This window comes from Lissotriton vulgaris, chromosome 4_1 (assembly GCF_964263255.1).
Source record: "Lissotriton vulgaris chromosome 4_1, aLisVul1.2, whole genome shotgun sequence".
In the NCBI taxonomy this organism is placed as follows: Eukaryota; Metazoa; Chordata; class Amphibia; order Caudata; family Salamandridae; genus Lissotriton; species Lissotriton vulgaris.
The window spans coordinates 171,029,879-171,047,380 of NC_141691.1; the positions used below are offsets into that span (position 1 = coordinate 171,029,879).

At 45.6% G+C, this 17,502-nt stretch overlaps 1 protein-coding gene across 10 annotated transcripts in view; it reads left to right on the forward strand.

The window, feature by feature from the left end:
• The window catches only part of LOC147718541 (synaptotagmin-like protein 2), a 684,078-nt gene that overhangs the window by 150,424 nt on the left and 516,152 nt on the right, over positions 1-17,502 (forward strand). Inside the window, exon 1 of one of the 10 annotated variants that reach the window (XM_086918479.1) lies at positions 12,498-12,954. The exons of 6 other annotated variants lie outside the window; for them this stretch is intronic. The gene's annotated coding sequence lies outside the window, so the exon portion shown is untranslated. Of the gene's footprint in view, positions 1-12,497; positions 12,955-17,502 lie in introns of those variants that run through there. 3 more of the 10 variants (XM_086918477.1, XM_086918480.1, XM_086918475.1) reach the window with 3 other exon arrangements.

The following is a 17,502-nucleotide window of genomic DNA, read 5'->3' on the forward strand; positions in this document are numbered from 1 at the left end:
CACTGTCATTAGACCACCATCAATCAATCAATCAATCAATCATTTGTAAAGCGCACTACATACCCGCAAGGGTCTCAAGGCGCTGGGGTTGGGGGGAACGCTACTGATCGAACAGCCAGGTCTTGAGTATCCTCCTGAAGGTCAGCAGGTCTTGGGTCTGTCGTAGGCTCAGTGGGAGGGTGTTCCATGTCTTGGCGGCGAGGTGGGAGAAGGATCTCCCACCGGTGGTTGTTCTTCGGATGCACGGGACGGTGGCGAGTGAGAGGTCGGCGGAGCGTAGCTGGCGGTTGGGGATGTAGAAGCAGAGCCGTCTGTTGAGGTAGGCTGGGCAGTCTTGTGGAGTGACTTGTGTGCGTGGGTGAGGAGCTTGAAGGATATTCTCTTGCTGACGGGGAGCCAGTGGAGGTTTCTCAGGTGGGGGTGATGTGGCCATGGCGTGGTACGTCGAGGATCAGTGGTGCCGAGGCGTTTTAGATGCGTTGTAGTCGTTTGATGAGCTTGGTCGGGGCTCCCACATAGAGGGCATTTCCGTAGTCGAGTCTGCTGCTGACGAGGGCCTGGGTGACTGTCTTTCTTATATCTGTCGGGATCCATCTGTAGATCTTGCAGAGCATGCGGAGGGTATTGAAGCAGGTGGAGAAGACGGCGTTAACTTGCTTGGTCATTGAGAGCGTTGAGCCGAGGATGCGTGCATGGTCGGTAGGTGTCGGGCCTGCCCCCAGTGCCCTCGGCCACCAGGAGTCATCCCAGGCTGAAGGGTTGGAGCTGAGGATGAGGACCTACGTCTTGTCCGAGTTCAGCTTCAGATGGCTGGTCTTCATCCAGTCGGCGACGGCCTTCATTCCTTCATGGAGGCTGGCCTTGGTGCTGATGGGGTCCTTAGTGAGGGAGAGGATCAGCTGAGTGTCATCGGCGTAGGAGATTATGTTGAGGTTGTGCTGTCGGGCTACGTGTGCGAGCGGGGCCATGTAAATGTTGAACAGCGTCGGACTGAGGGAGGATCCCTGTGGTACGCCGCAGATGATCTCAGAGGCTTTGGAACGGAATGGGGGAGGCGGACGCTCTGGGTTCTGCTGGAGAGGAAGGAGGTGGTCCAATCCAGAGCCTTGTCTCGGATCCTCGCGGCATGGAGGCGTGCGCGTGGTGTGCGGTGGCAGACGGTATCGAAGGTGGCAGAGAGGTCTAGGAGGATGAGTGCTGCAGTCTTGCCGTTGTCCAGCAGGGTCCTGATGTCATTGGTGGCGGCGATGAGGGCAGTCTCAGTGCTGGCGTTGCTGCGGAACCCTGACTGGGAAGGGTCCAGGATTCTGTTTTCTTCAAGATATCGGGTTAGCTGTCTGTTGACCGGTTTCTCAATGACCTTGGCCGGGAAGGGGAGCCGAGAGATGGGCCGGACGTTTTGAGGTCTCTTGGGTCTGCCTTAGGGTTTTTGAGTAGGGCGTTGATCTCGGCCTGTTTCCAGATCTCTGGGAAGGTCGCGGTCTCAAGGGAGAGATTGATGACGTTGCCCAGGTGGGGTGCGATTGAGCTGCTTGCTCTGTTGAACAAATGGTGCGTTAATGGGTCTGACGGAGAGCCGGAGTGGATTGTGCGCATGGTCTTGACGGTGTCATCGATGCTCACGCTGGCCCAGGCTAGCAGGGGGTCGTGGTCGATGGTGTGCAGAGGGTCTGTTGTGTTGCTGTCTGTGGGGGCTGTCTGGGTGTTGAAGCTGTAGTGGATGTCTGCTATCTTGCGGTGGAAGAAGGTGGCAAGGTAGTCTCACAGGGCTTGAATGTCGTTGGTGTTGGAGCTGGGGTTGGGGAGTTCCTTCATAAGGTTGAAGAGCTCCTTGCTATTGTGTGCGTTGTTGTTGAGGCGGTCTTTGAAGGAGGTCCTCTTGGCCGCCCTGACGAGGTGGTGGTGGTTGCGGAAGATGTCCTTGTGTGCTGCGTGGCTGTCCGGAATTTGTTCACTGTGCCATTTCTTCTCTAGTTTCCGGCAGGCTTGCTTGGAGGCTAGGAGTTCTGGGGTGAACCAGCTGGCACTCTTGCTGGTGTCTCTTTGGGGGGTTTCTTCAGCGGGGCAAGGGTGTTGGCACAGTCCTTGATCCAGCGTCTGAGGCTGTGGGCAGCATCGTCGCTGTTGGAGGGTTTCGGTGGGTGGGCTGAGAGCGAGGTTTGTGTGTAGTTGGTCTTCGGTGATTTTGCTCCAGCAGCGGCGGGGATCTGTTGGGTGCGGTGGTGTGTTGTGGGATTCTGGAAGGTGAAGTGGATGCAGCAGTGGTCGGTCCAGAGGAGCTCGGTGGTGTGGCTGACGGAGACGTGCGGGCTTGAGGAGAAGACGGGGTCGAGCGTGTGGCCGGCGGAGTGGGTGGGTGTTGTGACGAGTTTCTTCAGTCCGAGGTTGGCGAGGTTATCGATCAAAGTTGTGGAGTTGTTGTCGTTGTTGTTCTCAAGGTGAAAGTTCAGGTCTCTGAGGAGGATGTAGTCGGTGGAGGTCAGGGCGTGCGTTCTGATCAAGTCGGCGATGGAGTCGCTGAACTGGGGGCGGGGTCCGGGGGGTCGGTAGACGAGGGTGCCTCTGAGGGTGGAGTTAGGGTCTGTGTGGATCTGGAAATGCATGTGTTCGGCGGTGCTGAGTGCGTCATCGGTGCTAGTCGAGACCCTGATGCTGTTCTTGTGGACGATGGCGATTCCTCCTCCGACTCCGTTGGTGCAGTCTCTGCGGGTGATCTTGTAGCCGTCTGGGATGGCTATGGCGATGTCAGGTGCGAAGGAGTCATTAAACCAGGTCTCTGTCAGGAAGGCGACGCCCAGGGATGTTGTGTCGAGCAGGTCCCAGAGCTCGACGGCATGCTTGCATGCGGAGCGGGTGTTCAGTAGTATGCATCAGAGGTGGTTGGGGTCTTTTTAGGTGGGTGGTTCATCAGCTCTGAGGCTGGTGTAGCTGCAGTTCCGACAGGTGAAGGGGCAGTGTGTGCGTTTCGGTGCGGCCTTGAAGCAGGTGTGGCTCTGTCCGGAGTTGAGAGCGTGCAAAGTGCTGGCGTCGTAGTGGCGGCGGTCATCGTGGCGGGTGTGGGGGCAAGGGGTTCTGGCGCTGGGCACGGTCCGGGCGCAGACGGGCTAGCCTTAGGCGCACCTTCAGCGCACCAGGTATGCGGCCGCGCAGCGGCCTGCATATATGGGGAGGTGGGAGGGAGGAGCAGCTGGGAGGCGGGGGCAGCGAATGGGCAGTGGGCCATCAGGGGTCGGGCCGCAGGGGACACAGCGACGATGGCGGTGACGGACAACGAAGATAACAGATGGAAAAAGTGGCACAAAATCGAGGGAAAAACGAGTGGCACAGAAGGCAAAAGGGCACCGAAATACCGGAAAAAAGAGTGGCACAGAGGCAAAATACAGAACACAGAAATACAGGGGCAGCTAAGAACAGAAGGCAGAACGGGCAGAGAGGCATGAGGGCAGCGAGGGGAACAGAAGGGAAAACCAGGCAGAGACACGGGGCAGCGAGGGGAACAGAAGGGAAAACCGGGCAGAGACACGGGGCAGCGAGGGGTACAGAAGGAAAGACCAGGCAGAGAGAGCACGGGGACAGCGAGGGGAACAGAGGGAAGAAAAAGGGGCACGGACCACGTTCAGGCAGTGGGGGAAGACAGACAACAGAAGTCACACACACAACAATGAAAATACAGGCAATACAATAAAAGCAATAAAGCGGAGGATGAACAAACCTACCTACGGCCTACCACTGGCCACCAGGGATGAGGCGCAGGTGGTAGCCTGCGGGTGGTGGAGGGCCTCGAACTTCCTCAGCAGTGGCAGCTGGGGCAGGGAGACACAGGCGGTGCTGTGCAGAGGGGGAGTGACCTACCTGGTGGGGTCATGGGTCGCTCTCATGTCACATCCTCAGACACCCTTCCCTGACCAACAGCTCCATTCACAGCCCTCCATTTCTTTCTCGTGATAGATGCTCATTCTCTTTTTTTTTTCTTTTTTTTATTGATTTTCAGAATATCTTCAACATTGTACAGTGACAAAACATAAGAGACAACAAAAAACAAAATGAACAGAGTAACAAAAGTGCATCTTCGTACATTACAGCCTCATCTAGACAATCTGTAATCAGATAAAACAGTATAAACAAATGGCACATGACTACTTCTGAAATATACATCGGAAAAATTAAGCTGAAGCAGATTGACATTATTACATACAGAATGCCACATATACGTTTACATAGTATCAGCCCACAGTATCTATCAGATACAATGTATTGTTTTATCAGATATTATCATTTCTAGTCAGAACAAATTAAATTAATTGCAACTTTGAATTTTGTGATAACTTGCATCCATGCTTCATAAACTCATTTCCAAGCCGTTCAGGCTTGTCGTGTGTTGATAAATTCTTTATTGAAATATACAAGATATTCACACCAATGGAGCCAACGTGTTAAGTCCCTTCTCTCAAGACTTCGTCCTCTCACATAGATGTTTTACAATCATCTGTTTACATTAAAAAATCCAAGGGATCCTTATTTTAGAAAATAGAAGTCTTCATTTTTTTAAAAACAGGAATAGTCAGATTCCACAGATTTATATTATTAGCCCATGTTGGCAAATAAACCTAATCAGTAAGTAACTGTGCATGTTTACCGTCTCCGGGTTGGGACTCAGCATATTTAAAGCATTGTTATCGGATGTTTCATGCCCTTGTGTACTTGAATTATTCATAAATATGCAAAATTGAAGTGTAGACTGCAGTCTAGTTCTTTGTTGGTCAGCTTATTACGGTTGGCGGTTGGGTTGGTGATTGTAATGGTTGCGTTAGGTCAATGGTTGGAGAAATGAATGGGTCATGCAAGAATACTTGTAGATTTCAGTCTAGTTCCGGGTCAGATGATGTGCTTTGGTTAGTGTTGTGTTGGAGTAGTAGTGGTTGTGTTAAATGAGGGAGAAATGGTTGCATCTACTAATTTGTCATTGTCCGTCTCAACATGGATGAGTCTAATGTACAGCTTGTACCTTAATAGCTCTCCTCTGACAAGATGTGTCCTCTGTCCATGCACGTGTACATGCCCTCTGGCTTTACTTAATGTTTTTTGTTCACATTGGGCTTGAGGCCTTCTCATCTGAGCACCCCTCCCTTTGTTGTGAGAGGGGTGAGAACAACTGGCGAATGTGTACAGTTGTAAGGAAGGTGGGAGTGGACTGTTAGGGAGGTGGGAGAAAATAGAGGATGGACCTAGGCAATTTACCAACATTTAAGCTATCAGCGAGGGGGTAAATATCAATTAAACTCCAGACAGTGTTGCTTCATATTGCAGAGGGTCCCACCCTCTAGGCAGAGTAAATGTGTTCTAGTGTCATAAATAATTAATTGTCAGTATGTTATGCAAAGTTATCAACATTGGCCTAACACCATCTAGCACTAGATTGGCACAAAAAGTGGTTTATTAATCAAAGCACCCTTTCCTTGCAGTTCTTGGCTTTCCATTAGTCAGCTGTTTAAGGTTAGTAGAGATTTTTTAAATGTTAAAACAATTGTATAGTTTCTTAAGGGCAAGATGGCGGCCGCTTGATCCGAGTGAGTGTCACTTCCTGACCAGCGCTGTAGCATCGGCAGTTTTCTGAAGAAGGAAAGAGAGTTTTACGAATGAGTTATTGAGAAGCTTAGGCGGCTTGTTGCTCGGTAAAGGATCCTATGTTCCTGGACCGGGAGAAGCGGAAACTTTGGCTGCGGTCTGCCCGGCTTGTTGCAATAGCTCTCCGTAGCCAATCACACCTGTGGACGTGGCGGGCGTGGTCAGCAGGGAACCTTCAGCGAGACCGGACCGCGTACGGCGGCTTTCGAAGCTCCACGCCACCCTGCAAAAACGGGAATGTGCCCGTAACGAGCGCAAAAATCTCCGGAGATGTAACAAGCTCAGCAACGAGGAAAATTCCACCCGCGCAGGAGAAGCCCGAAAAATTATTGAAAATGGACAGAGTGGAGAAGCCCGCAGCTAAAGTAACGGTGGTGAGTTCTAAGAAGAGCTTCGTAAAGGGGAAATTGTAGAGAAAATGCAGCCCCCATTCGCCAGAAATGATGACAGTAGGAGTAAGGACTCTGGAAGGTCGGGGACTGCTCCATAGATGGTAGAGGACTCTGGGCGGGGAAAAACAGTCACCGTCCCAGGGATGTTTGCGGGGAAAGCTACAGTGACTAAAATATTGGCAACATCCTCGCTCTGTGGTATGAATGCTACCGGCACCTCTAAAAATAGCGAGATACTTTAAAAAGACACCGATGGGGGAGAAAAGGACTTCGTGGGGGTGAGAAGCCCAAGTCAGATGATGGTGTGAAAACTGGTGTTAAAACTGTGATCGACCTAAACTTGACACCCGTGGTCTTACATGCAACGTGTACTGACACAGGTGGGGCTGAAGGGGCTGAAGGCCAATATGAGAATTCATTGCAAAGTTTAGAGGTCGATCTGGGTAATACTTTTCTCTTTCAAACTCCCGCTGGTGGGAAGTTGGATACAGGGTCCAGCGCCGGCAGTATACCCGATGCCCCGGATGGCGACAGCTTTTTTTCCCTAGCTGAGGAGTCGGACTTAGAATCTTCTACGGACTCCGCAAAAGAAGATCTTATTTCGGGTGAAGAGAGTGGAAGCCCCCCAAACACAGCCAAAACTTTGAAAAGGGCTACACCCCGTCATATTAAATCCAGGAAGATACCTTTGCCTACCTTAAGGAAATCTGAGAGCGATGGCTCTGAGGCAAGCAATAAACTTCAGTGAGATTATTTGGTCGCCACAACTAGCCTCGCAGGCTCAGGAGGGCCAAGAGCTCAAGAAGGAGACCCGGGGGTCCCGGGGATGAAACCAATCCACCTCCCTCAAATACCCTGATCTATGCCATGCTTAAGTCCATTCAAAATGAGGCTCGTCAAGAACACAAGAGAGCCCAGCTAGCCACGATAAAAATACAAGGGGCTATCCGGAAAAATACGAAGGCTTGTTCAGAGGTCACAGCCAGGACAGCTGCACTAGAGGAAAGAATTATAGGACTGGAGGCTGGATTACAAAATACTGAAATAAAAACTACGGCTAACGATGAAAGACTCGCAGACATAATGTGGAAGTTGGAGGACTCTGAAAATCGGCTTCGCAGGAATAATCTAAGACTTTTAGGGATTGAGGAAAAGGCTGAGGGTCAGGCTATTAGAGGGTTTGTTTGGAAGTTATTTAAAATTGAGTTTCCAGAGCTCTCACATTGGTGCTGGGAAACTGAGATTCAGAGAGTGCATCGGTTTCCCCTAATGCAAAAAATAAATGCTGGCCCTGAAGCTAAACCCCGGGCAATATTGATTTTTTTCGGCAATTTTTTGCTGAGACAAGCTATTTTCGGAAAAGCACACCCGGATGCAAAGAGATCTGCAGAGTGCCACACATTTTTTGTGCTGCCCGATTTTTGCCATGCAACAGTGGAACGGAGGAGGCGGCTCCATCAGCTGATCACCCCTTTTCAAAAAAGGGGTGCAAGGTTTTTTTGATGAACCCTGCACGGTTGGAGGTTATTTTTCATGGCAAGATACAGGTATTTTCCTCGGAAGTCCAAGCTGAAAACTATATGAAGGAACTTAACGATGGCTAGTGGGCTTTAGTTTTAGCTTGGAAATAAGCTTGTAGAGGTTGCGCTAAATACCCTCAAGATGTTTTTGGTACTTTCTTTGGCTCTTTTCTTTACTCTCTTTTTCTCTCTTCTTTTTTTTTGGGTTGTTTATATGGACAGGGAGTGACCAGGGGACACTCGGGAAGTGGGAGGCATCACAAGGGTCTGAGGACCTTTTTTGCCAGTTTTTTGGGTTGGGGGTTAGGGTGGGTGGGGGACTTAGGGTGGGGGATGATCTACAGGGCAAGGGAAGGTTTGGATTCGGGTTTATTCTTGGGAATAGTCTAGTTCACCCAGGATGAACACAAATATCTAGTTGGTTATATGATCTGAATGTTCTTTCAGTTGTATCGCTAATATTAGGTTAGCATCTATAAATATTTGTGGGCTAAATGACCCAGCCAAACGGCGACGGATCAGAGAGGATGTGCGTTTTTTGCAGGCAGATATTATCTGCCTTCTAGAAACTCACATCGAAGCCAGTCGGTATAAACTTCTGGAGCTTGAGGGTTTTCAGCTGGTCTCATGGACTAAATTAGAGGCAAAGATCAAAGGGGTCGCCATTCTAGCACGACGGGGAAGTGTCAATATAATTCGTTCCTCTGCTGATGCTTATGGCCGTTGGGTTATTATCCATGGTAAATTTCAGAATAAAGTTTTCACACTTTGCTCAGTTTATGGCCCGGTACTTGACAATCCAGAACTATATAATTGGTTAAATCTTGAGTTGGTTGGCTGGCCAGCTCCGCTTATATTATGTGGTGACTTAAACATAAATACTGACTGTGAATTTACTAATCAATCAGTGGTTGCATATACAGGTAGAAAACCTAAGGTTTATAGGGCTCTACGGGAAATGATTGAACTCCACGGTTTGATGGGCCTCTCCCAGAAGGAATGACCCTGGGTTTACTTTTTTTTTCTGCACCACATAAAATACACTCCAGGCTTGATTATTTTTTCATTTCCCCAATTCTGGCTCAAGGTTCTAGCATTACTAGATACCCAAGAGTAATGTTGGATCACAATCCGCTTGTACTCGAGGTCAACATACAATCTAGTGTTAGGAAACCAGATGTATGGACGTTTAATCGTGGCCTGTTAAGAGACAGCAAGTATATAGATTCCATTACTTTATGAATAACAAGATTTTTAAACGAAAATATGGGTAGTACCTGTGTACAAAATGTGTGGGACACACTTAAAGCCGGGTTAAGGGGGGAGACCACTCGTTTTGGATGGGAAAGCCAGAAAAGGGAAAAAAGGAAATTACAGGAGTTATATAAAGATCTGGAGGAGGCTGAGATCAATCTGGCCAGGGTGGTATTGGGGGGAGGCGACAGTGACTCGGCTCAAAACTCAGATTATAATCGCTAAATCAGCCATAATAGAAATTTCACAGGCTAAAGCGGCAAGTAAATTTCTAGCCTGGCGGTCTAAAATCTTCGAGAATAGTGAAAGAGCTGGGCACATGTTAGCTTCCAGAATTGGAGAAAGAGAATCTGTCATGTGCATCCAAAGTATTTTCGATCCGGAAGTTGGGTTAGTTACTGAAGAAGGTGCTGTAGCTCTAGCTTTCCAGAAATGTTATCAAAATCTCTGCAATGTAGATATTAGTAAGAATGAGGTAGTTCTGGCTGAAATTCAAAGATACCTTAAGGAAATTGAGGTAGGGGCTTTATCCTCAGATGAGATTAATATGCTAGATGCGGAAATTAAAATCGAAGAGCTATGGTTAGCTATAGATTCTCTCCCTAGTGGTAAGGCTGTTGGCCCAGATTTAATACCCGGGGAATTTTAAACGTTTTTTCGATCCTCGCTCACTCCTGTTATGTTAGAGATGTTTCGTAGGGTTCAAAATGGGGATAAGCCTCCTGAATCTTGGCGAAGAGCCAGAATCGTTACATTTTTAAAAAAGGGGAAGATACCAACAGATACCGGGTCCTATCGACCAATAACTCTTACTAATATTGATATTAAAATCTATTCTAAGATTCTTGCAAATCGGCTGTCAGGGGTGATTAAAAAGCGTGTGTCGCCCCAACAACATGGTTTTGTGCCTGGTCGCGAAACTATTGAACATATACGCCGCACAATCGCGTTGTTTGACTATACTAAGGTTTCAGGAGACCCTATGGCTTTAATTCTGCTCGATGCGGAGAAAGCCTTTGATAGGGTCTCCTGGCCTTTTTATGGGCCGACATGAGGCATTATGGTCTCTGGATCGTTTTATTTGTGCGATTCAGAGCATGTAAATACATCCTACCGCTCAAATCTCGGTCATGGGAATTCAATCAGAAACAATCAATATACTGAGAGGAACAAGGCAGGTGTGTCCATGTTCCCCTTTATTATTTGCAATTTATATTGATCCCCTGATTAAAAATATATTTTCTGATGTACTAATTCGGCCGGTGCGGGCTAAGGGTGGGTACACCAAAATCCTCGGCTATGCGCATAATTTAGCTATTCTGACAGATTCTCCGCAGGTAGCACTGCAAGAAACTCAAATAATTACATCACAGTTTGAGGCGATCTCTGGCTGTCACTTAAATTAACTAAAAACCCAAATAATATGTAATGACAAAATTATGTTGGCGGACCCACGAGTTGTCTGCAAGTCTAAATATCTAGGGATAGAGATCAGCTCTAAACCTGAGGAGATAGTTGAGATCAATTTAAACCCTCTGATATGTAAATTAGAGGCTGATGCTTATCGAATCAATAACTTTCCGTTAACGCTGATGGGTAGATGCAATGTTGTAAAAATGATTTTCTTACCTAAGATTTTAAATTTTCTCAGAGCTATCCTTTTGTTGATTGATCAAACTTGGTTTAAAAAGTTAGAACGGATTACTTCTTGGTTTCTATGGGCAGGTAAACGTCCTAGACGGGCTATGAAATATGACTCTTCCGAGGGAGAGGGGTGTTGGACGGTACCAAACTTTCAGGTTTATTATTGGTCGATAACGCTGAGACATATTGCTGAATTGTTAGATGTAGGAGATCCAGACCGCTCTGATATATCAATTTATCATTTAATTTATGGGGAAGAAGCTAGGGGACTTCTATATAGATATATTGACTTTGCCTATTTTAAACGGGTGAGGTTTATGGTTTTGTTGGGGGCTTTCAAGGTCTGAACAACAGTTCGGAAAATGTTTAATATTGGGAGAATTCATATATACTCTCCTTTTGTAGGGAATACTCTCCTCCCGAAAATATTTCGGGATGGATACTTTAAGGAGTGGTCAGCACAAGGGGTTATGGTAATAGGGGATATTGTCTCTGTATCAGGGTTACTCACTTTTGAATCCATAAAGCCGAAATTTGGAATAGGCAACAGGCAGTTTTTTAAATTCCTGCAGATTCGAGACTTTTTTTCTAAAAAAACTGTTAGTTGAATTCGTATCCTGTTAGTAGAATTGATTCATGGGAATCAATCGACTTTATCCACTATCTATAAATTGGTTAATGCAGGAGTGATGATCTAACCAAGAATTTTTGATATTGGCAGAATGTATTACACGTAGAACAAGGTGGTTGCGAGGATTCTTTAGCTTATAGTCGATCTGCCACTATCTCTGCCAATCTCCAGGTTCAATGCTTCAAGACATGGCTTAATTTGTATATACCTCCTTTTCGTATACATCCATGGGGTGGGGTGGTGGGAGCAAACTGTCCCTGATGTGGGGAGCTTGCGGCAGACAGTATTCATATGTTTGCCTTTTGCCCCTGCGTGACCCCATTGTTCAGCAATATAGAACAACATTTAGAACAAGTGTTTGGGTATTTGATACTATTAACTCCTCCGGCTATTATGTTGGGTATAGCTGATCAAGATATGATTGAATCGGTGCGGAAGTTATTTTTTGTTGCTATGGCCGTATTAAGACTTTGTCTCGCTACTGTTTGGATAGATTCAGGTCCCCGACCTCACATGAATGGTTTAGTAAATTTTTAAATGTATGTAAATGGGAGTTATCTGTATTCAAGGGAAGAGAACCTAGTGCCCGGAGGGAGGGTGAACAGATATGGGAGCCCTTAACCAACTGGCTGAATACTGAACATTAAGGTTTAAGGTACTTTGATTAAAGTGAATTACGTTTATGCACCCTTACTTTCATTATTCTTTCTTTCTTTCTCCCTATCTGTCCTGTAGTGATCCACCGGGGCTGGGTGGGGGAGGTTATTAAATTGAAAACTAGATTTATGACATGGATGTTTCATTTTGTTTCCTGTTTTCTGAATGACTTTGTATATATGTCATATCTCTAATAAAAGGTTGAAATTAAAAAAACAGTGGTTTTTTAATCAAAGCACCCTTTCTGTGCAGTTCTTGGCTTTCCATAGGTCAGCTGTCTATGGTTGGTAGAGATTTTTTAAATGTTAAAACAATTGTATAGTTTGCCCTTCAGATTGCTCCTATCCCATTAAACATCACATCTTGGTTTCTGTAATCCGCTCTCGACTGGACCCTGCACACCTTACTGTCTTCTAACAACACCTTATGTTTGAAGTCCCTTTGCTACATTATAAATGGCCGCCCCGCTTCACACTGTGGCTTGCACTCGTGATCTTGCTGTGGATGTGAAATGCAGTTGTTACTCTACAGAGAGTGAAGAGCAGCGGCTTGGACCTGGAGTGTGTGTTAATAAAGAGCTCAGGAGCAGCTCTCTGCAAACATTCACCCAAAGAGTGAAACGCCATATGCTTCCCCTTCCATGATCCGGGAACCTCTCCTTGACCTGTATTAACTTCAGGTGTGGCATTTACATCTAGGAGGCTTTCTGTGCCTAGAGGTTAATGGTTAATGAATCCCATGGGCTATCTTTTAGAAGTGTGTGCTTTCTCTCAAAAGCACAAGTGACTTATGTATACAGCAGAGTCAACAGTCCACAGAGAGACAGAAGATCCTGCCTGGAGGTGGGCTCTCACAGCAGTAGTTACAACCTCGTATTCACTGCTCGCTGGAGCTGGTGTGTTAAGTGCATGCATTGTATCCTGCCAGGGCGAACCGGCTTTCCATTGGCTACTAGAGCGTGAGAAATGTTTAAAATACAGAGGTGAGCGGGGAACGAGGTGTGCATTGAACTTTGAAACACAGGTGGGGGTGTCGCGAGAAACTGAAATAACACAGGTGCACTAGAAAGATTGAAAATGCACATTAACTAGAGGGACTTTGAATATACAGAGGTCTGAAGGTAAAGGGAAGGCAAGGGACTTTGATGATTCAGAGGAGCGTCACAGGAACCCCAACACTTGCAAAGAAATGGATCAGAGGAATAGCAGAGGGTACATCTTCTTCTAAGAAAGTAAGTGGAACTAAACATTTATATTTAGATAAATTGGAAAGTGTAGGAAAAAGCAAAAACGTGATAATTAAAGTGTAAAATATATTAAAAACATGTGAATTCATGTGCAGCCAAACGAAAGAGATTATCCATTTGATATGGTTGAGGGAATAGAGAATTAAACAAGTGTGCGTAGATTGAAACTGACCCTGTGTAAATGAAGCAACATTTAAACAAACCCTCAGGGCAAAATATGAATTAAAGTCAGGCATTAATCTCTTTTTAGTGCAGCAAATTTCACTCTCTAGCAAAAGAGATATGGCCGCGTGTCATGAGGAATGAATTCTGATCTCAAATTTTGCACTTTATGGAAAATTGTTTCATCCCGGGCAAGGCAGTTTATTTCTGTGCACCTCGGCTTTTCAGAATATGCTAATTTATCCACTTTTACTGTTGGATTGCAACAAATATGCTTTTTTAGTCTAGTCACCTTTTTCATATGGTTCTTGGATTTCCATGAATCAGTTGTGTAATGTTGGTGAGGGTTTAAATGCAAGCCCTTGCAGCCCTTGCATGGAGCGTGGCCCCAACCCTTCAAGGTGCTCCCATTCACCCCAAGGCAAATGAATATCTTTGAGATCTGAGACACTGAGGGGGTCCTCTTCACATTCTGTAGTGAGTGCATCTTTTTACATTACACCATTGTTGTTAGTAGAGATTTCTTAAGTGTCTAGTAAATAAACAATTATACAGTCTGTCCTTTACCTTGCACCTACATCGGGGTTTTCCAAACGTTTTAGAACCACAACCCACTTTTTAGAGCACCAAACTTTCACGACCTACCTAGCTTCAATCGACATGAGGTGGTTAATATTTTAATGAAACTAAAGCATCATGTGGTAGCGTATTGTCATTATCTACCCGCACATTTTCCGTTGGAATGGCCACTAAAGTTGCACTGAGACTTTTACTGATAAAATTATATCGCACACGAATGATAATGTCTGGAAATCTGGTTTCAGTGAATATTGACTATTTGTGCTTTACCAAATAAAGTGTCTTGATTTATTCTGATCCTATTAAAGTCTGTGTATCCATCACACTTCAGAATTACACATACATGTGCTTCATTTTTGTTTTCCTAAGTGTTGAATTTGTACAGTTCACTTCCATGTATTTGCATTTTGTTGTGAGTTACGAACAAATGACATTCTACAGCCTTCCATTTCACACTTCGTGTACCTCAGCAAGATTGACACATAATTCACTTTCTTTATTTTCTCTGACTTCAGTGAGGAGAGTTTGTAAACACAGGAGCGGCCCATGCAGGTAAGAGCAGTGGGGCCGTGTTGGGAGTATGGGGGGGATTCGACGGACGACCATAAAGGAACATTAAATAAATAATTAATTTTCCCTCGTCGTCATCTTTCGAACTCCCCCTCACGCCCCCACTACTCTTACTTGCACAATGCTGTGGCTGTGTAAACACCAGTTCCCATGTTAAAAGAAACATAGCCAGCAGAAGACATACGCTGACGTTTGGCTCCTGTCTTTGAAGAGCACCATAAGTGGAGAAGTGTGGCTCAATGGTTAGAGCGGTAGACCCTGATGCAGAGGTCTGGCCCGGGACCAGGGTTCAATTCCCTGCCTCGGCGGGTCTTGGGCTCAAAAATTCCACCGTCCTGATAATTCTCGCCTCTGTGCCTATTCCAATCATGGAGTCCCACTCTGCAACTCTGGGCAATAGCTTGTTTAATCTCCACAACGGCCCCCACAACGCTAAGGATGCCTGGCCTCTACATTGGGGGTGCCCAGGAGTGGATGCCTCACAGGAAAAGCCAGAATGGGTTCCACAGTGGTATTCGTACAAGCGCTGTGAGACCCTTGCCGGTAGGTAGTGCGCAATACAAGTATCAATTTACATTTACACCATAAGTACAGAATTTTAAGGCATGTTTATTTATTGCTTTGACTTTAGCAACCCACCAAATATGGGCTTGCGACTCCACAGTTGGGAAACACTGTTCTAGCCCATTAATCATCACCTGCTGTTTTCTGTAACTCGGTCTCAGCCGGACCCTGCACACCTCACTGTTCTATGTACAGCATCTCACTTTAGAGGCTACACTATAAAGGTTGACCCTGATTCACACAGACATTTCCAATTGTACAGGAGATTTAAATGTTCACAGGATAGAATTTATGGCAGCCATAGAGACAGAAAAGGTAACCTAGCGCCATTAATCCAAATATTACTGTAGAATTGTTTGCAGAACAAATGAACAGTAGTGACTCCCATGCAGTGGGTGGGGAGTGAGCAGTACAAGGCATGCTTTTCCTCATACATTTCTCAACACTTACAAAGGTGTGCATCCCTGGGCACTGACAGATTCCTGGTCCTTTTCTCATTCTAGAAATAGTTTGAGCTTTCCTCCAGCGAAGGGCCGGAGTAACTTCCCTCCCTGGGCGGGGAGGGGAATGGAGGACCCCAGACTTCCTGGTGATGGAGGAGATGAGGTTTGTCCACAAGGAAAAATGTTTTCTACCTGGACAAAAATCGTGCCTGGCTTTCAGTTTCACAATTTATAAACTGTTTAATTCCACTTTGAGGCACTATTAGCCTTTAGAGAAAGCGCCCAGAATTAGGGCTGAAAGCCGTGCCCGAGGAAGCTTTGCTAGACTTCTAAAGGAGGAGTTTTATGGCCAGGGCAGATTAGTAAATCTACACCAATGTGGAATAGTATTTCTTTTTTTGTAGATTTACGATTCCCTTTAGAAGTCATCCGTTGCCTGTGAATCGCTGCGCTGACTCTTGCAGCAAGGCCTACCGTATATCACAAATCCAAAGAATAACATGCGGCACCCTCCCAGGAGTAAATACAAACAAGATGTGGGGGTAAAGAAGACTGACACTGTCCAGTGCGTAAAAGTAAAACTTACAGTTATATGTGTGGGTGTGAAGGGTTGGTTCAATTGTCAGCACAAATGTCTTTTTATTGTAAAGTACATTCAATTAAGGTTGCTAAGTGCAGTTCAGGGCAGACAACAAAGGATAACCTTGTTCAGATAGTTCAAGAATAATGATCCCTTCTCTGACAGTTGCAACCTGCCGAGGCATGAATGAGAATTTTATTGATTAATTTAACAGATGTTTAACCCTCAAATTGTTGAGCTGCCTGGCCAATGGAGGCCTGGTTCTCAAGGTTCAATTTGGAGGCACAAAAAAGCATTTGCAAAACTAAATTCAAAAGGGTATTGACAAATAAGATATTAAAAGGAAACATTTTACTAATCTTGATATTTTACTGCCACAAATAGTATTTATGTATATGGAAGTTCCACAGGGGAATTTCTGCAATCAGAACTGTTTTTGTGGGCTTTCCTGGAGGCCCTAGCTGCAAAAGTAGGTGAACACCCATGCAATTGTATGTTTCTGGCATTCACATAATCTTTGCAGGTAATTACCTACTTGGAAAAAGACAGCAAATGCACTTCTGCCAATGGCAGGAGTAAGTGCGTTTGATTATTTAATGCAAAGTAAAGGAAGGGGATCCTAGTTGGGGGAAATATTTCCTCATGAAGAAAAAGAAAAGCAGAATGAAATGTGCAAAGGATCGTGTACCAGATTTACATGTGCACAATTTTCTATATGGTGAAAATTCCACTTGGGTACCCCTGGAAATGTATGACTATCATAGTTTTCCAGTTGAACTCCAGGGATTATGTGTCAATCTTTCAAAAGGCAGATATTTGCTCCAAAAGTAGCACTTATCCCAAGGATGCAACATACAATTGTTCCCAAATGTTATGAATTGGGGCTGCGGTGGCAGAATACAGTTTAAGGGCATGGCTCGTAAAGTAAAGTGAACCATAGACAAGCAAGACAGAGTAACTATTAACAACATGCAATGTTAAACAAGTACTTAAAGAGCCAGAAGCAACGCAGATAAATATTTGATGTTATTTCCACGCTCTGCGTTTTTAATTTGTGTGGCGAGTCTCCTACCAACAAAGCATGCAATGCCTGTTTATGCCAGCCAGCTTTTTTCTTTTTACCCTAAGATTAAGAAGTTGATGAACTTCAGAGGACTTTGGAAGAAGGTTGTTAACTTTTTGAAGCCCAAGCTGCAGCCATAGTGTGTTGGGTTTTAGACATTGCCTAGTGTGCCTAGAAACAGGAGATGGGAGAGATCTTAATGAGAGCGGGAGGTTTAGATGGATTGAAAGGTCTATGAGAGGTCTCATGACAACTTATTTGTAAGAACCATCGAGGAACAGAGCTTAAGAGGGTGCAGAAGCACATCAACTCATGGAAGTCAGCGCAGTGCTGCCAATCCCAGCGGACACGCGGAAGGGGGATTGATGGGGGTCTGTCAGGTGTACGGTGGGTGGGAGTTGTTCCTCTGGTCCTCTTCAACTTTACGGCTGATTGGACAGATTGGTCATTAGTTATTTCTAACACATAAGTGACTTTGCCTCTAAAGGCAGAGATAGCAGCTAATAATGCGCGCAATTGAAAAAATAAGCAGACATTGAAGCTTCCCAGAGACGTGGTGTCTTTTATGATGA